This window comes from Mus pahari, chromosome 10 (assembly GCF_900095145.1).
Source record: "Mus pahari chromosome 10, PAHARI_EIJ_v1.1, whole genome shotgun sequence".
Taxonomy (NCBI): Eukaryota; Metazoa; Chordata; class Mammalia; order Rodentia; family Muridae; genus Mus; species Mus pahari.
Genome location: NC_034599.1, coordinates 56,963,723 through 56,967,373, shown reverse-complemented (window position 1 = coordinate 56,967,373; position 3,651 = coordinate 56,963,723).

The following is a 3,651-nucleotide window of genomic DNA, read 5'->3' as shown; positions in this document are numbered from 1 at the left end:
GGAGGGAGGGAGGAAGGAAGGAAGGAAGGAAGGAAGGAAGGAAGGAAGGAAGGAAGGGGAAGAGAAGGGAAGGGAAGGAGGGAGGGAGGGAGGGAGGGAGGAAGGAAGGAAGAAAAGAAGGGAGGGAGGATAATAACAGATTGAAAATTATAAAAGCCAAGTGTGGTGATGGAGCCTCAGGTACTTGGGATGCAGAGCCTAGGAGCTAGGGACCAGTCTGGAAGACATGAGAGGACCTTGTCTTGATGATGGTGGTGGTGATGATGGTGGTGGTGGTGATGGTGGTGGTGGTGATGGTGGTGGTGGTGATGATGGTGGTGGCGGTGGTGGCAGACGCACACAGACTGTCACCTAATAATCCTTTTACTGTGAAGGATAGGGCACAAAGACCCTGCCTACCCTCTCTTTCCCTCCCTCTCTTCTTGTCCTGGGTGCAACTCCACTGCAAAGCAGACCTGTTGGTTTTTTTTTTTTTTTTTTTCTGTAAAAATCCATAGAGGAGCCTTTGGGGACACAAACACAGGACTGGATGTACTCTGATATTGATGAATAGTCTTTAGGAAAGCGCTTTCCGGAATGGACTCTATTAAGTCAATTTAATTCTTTGATCAATTTCCTATAAACCCCAGTTAAACTATTTCCAATGTTTTCCTTTCTTCATTTCCAGTTGACCGAAACTATTTTCATCAGAAACTAGTTCTTTTCCCCTTAAATGTCATAGCAGAGGTTTGTCTCATGGGTGATGTTTGTCAATATCAAGCCCTCACTGATAACAGTTTCTGCTGTGGCAGGGTTTATTCGTTTTGCTTTGTTTTGTTTTGTTTTACTGCCTATATTTCTACCCTGTTCATCTTCTGGGGTCAAATTTTTATCTCAATTCTGTCGAGGACATTTGATTCTTCCATGAGATCTGGCAGACACAGCCTATCTGTGCAGCCACGTGCTTTTCCATGTACTTCTTAAAAGACTTTAAGAGTCTGTAGCTTGCTGGGCAGTGGTGGCGCAGGTCTAGCACATCTATAATCCCAGCACTTAGGAGGCAGAGGAGGCAGGGATCTCTGAGTTCAAGGCCAGCCTAGTCTATAGAATGAGTTCCAGGACAGTCAGGGCTACACAGAGAAACCCTGTCTCAGAGGTTTAAAAAAAAAGTCAGTAAAAGTCTGTGGCTTTTTCTGAGACTAAAGTATGAAGGGAATGTGACTTAGACACACAGGTGAGGAGGGGCGCAGAAGACGCTCTGAGCTGAGTTCTTGCTGAGTCCTGGGAGTGGCCTGAGGAGGGAGAAGCCCATTAAGTAAGAAAGAGCACGGGACCGCTGTTCTTCTGTTCTAGCTGATCTTGTTGTCTGAAGTCTTAAGTTATGAGGAGTCCTTCTGACACTCTTCGGGCAGCTATGGTGTGCTGGTTAGTTAACGCGAGGGCCCAGCCCCCCGTGAGCCTGCACAGGAACATGCCCTCGGTGATGACGAACTTGGAGGTGTAAACTGAAATCAATTCCTTCCTTTCCCATGTTGATTGGGTCACAGTGTTTGTCACAGAAAGCAAACGGGAACACATGGTCTCTGTCCTGTGATGTGAAAGATGACAACATGCACCTGCCTGCCACCAGATCAAGCTGGACCAGCAGTTCTTGGAAAGCAGGGAAGGCCAGAAGAACCTGGTGTCCAGAGGCCTGGGGGGAACAGTGCGCCTGCGCGGGGGGGGGGGGTCCTCTGTTAGGAAGCGCTGTTAAATGTCCGGTCCGGACAGCAGGCGGGGCCACTTTGGGTCTGCAGGTGATGAAAGGGAATTAGGCTAATAAGGAAGACTTCTTTCAGACCAGGTGAGTCTCCCTTGAGTCTCAGACCCTCTGAGAAGGGGAATGGGGAAACCGGTGGCACACTCTCCATAGTTGGCAGAAATTGTCAGGATGGCTGTTAACATCCCTGGGGCCTGCAGTAAAAGCACAGTAGGGAAGGCTGAGTTATCGTGGTGGAGAGGGTGGCTAGCTTACGTAAGGGCTTGAGCTCACTCCCGTGCACCCTGGCAGGAGCAGAGTCCAAGGGGAAGCCAGCCTATCATGTATTTGGAGATTTTGATCCCGTGACTCTTCAACACGACCTGTACCTGAAGAAGAACGAGTATGTAGAGGAGAAAATCTGTTCTTTCATATTTACTGCAGTGTTGTTTACAGCCAAGACACGGAATCAACGTATGTGTCCCTCAACAGAGAAAGAAGTAGCGCTACACTGGAATGAAACTCAGCTGCTAGGGGGCCTGCCAAGCGTGCACAAAGCCCCGCCTCAGCACAAGCCAGCATGGATGCAGGCCTAGAATCCTAGGATTGAGGAAATGAGACAGAAGGCCCAGAAGTTCAAGGCCATCTTGGGCTCTTTGAAATGCCTGTCTCAAAAATAAATAAATAAATAAATAAATAAATAAATAAATATTTTAAAAAGACACAATCCATGTACACAATTTTATTTAACCATTAAAAAGAACCAAACAGGATAAAATTCCGCTGTTTATCCAGTGGCAACAGCTTTAAGTGGCCCAGGAGGTCATTATGTCTGTCACATGAAAGAAGTCAGAGCAACAAAAGGTAGCTGCCACCTGAGCTCCCTCATCTGTGGGACCTAAGGAAGTTGCTTTCGAATGTAGATGTTGCAATTAGCAGGGTGGTTGCCAAGGGCTAGGTAGTTGGGCTGATGTTGACCAAAAGATACACGTTTGGGCTGGTGAAATGGCTCAGCAGAAAGAGGTATTTCTGGCCAAGACGGAGGACCTGAGCTGGACCCTTGAAACTCACGTGGTGTAAGGAGAAAACTGAATTCCACAAGTTGTCCTCTGACCTCTGCGTGTGCACACACACGCGCGCAAACACACAAATGTAAATGATTATTTTAAGGACATATAATTTCAGTAGAAATAAGCAATATAGTGGCTCTAGTTAATTGGATTCTTGAAATGTTCTGAGCGTGGTTATAAAGTGTTTCATGTTGGGTGATGCGTGTGCTAATTCAGCTCGGGGAGGCTGGCATGTATGTTTGTCATGCTTAGCCTCAGCAGGGAACTTCATACACCTAGAGTCACTTGGGAAGTAGGACTTTCACCTGGGAACTGTCCAGATCAAAGTGGCCTGTGGCCACTTTGTATTTTCTTGACTGCTTCTTGATGTGGGAAGGCCCAACTGCCCACTGTGGGCGGTTCTATTCCTAGGTCACTGGTCTTGGGTTGATAAGAGAGAAGGCCAGAAGAGCAAGCAGTAAACAACAGTTCTCCATGACCTCTGCTTCGGCCCCTGAACTTTCATAATTGCCCTTCCCTTATATCTCTATTTGTACTCATTTTCAGTGATCCAAAGAGTCAGAAACTACTTATTTGTGGGGCCAGCAAGATAGTTCAGCTGGTAAAAGTGTTTGGCAAGCAAGCCTGACAACCTACATTTCATCCCTAGAACCCATTAAAAATGAAAGGGGGTAATTTTTGGTTTCTTTAAAAATCAAGTTATGTTATGTGAATGTTTTTGTTTCAATCCCAGGTGTGGGATAAGAGGCTGCATCATGGCAGGTATTTATGATTTGCCTCCTGCACTAGCAGGAGCTGATTTTGCCAGCTGCAGATAGCTTAATCAGGGGGTGGGGGTGTCGAGGGGGGGTGGGTGGCAACCTG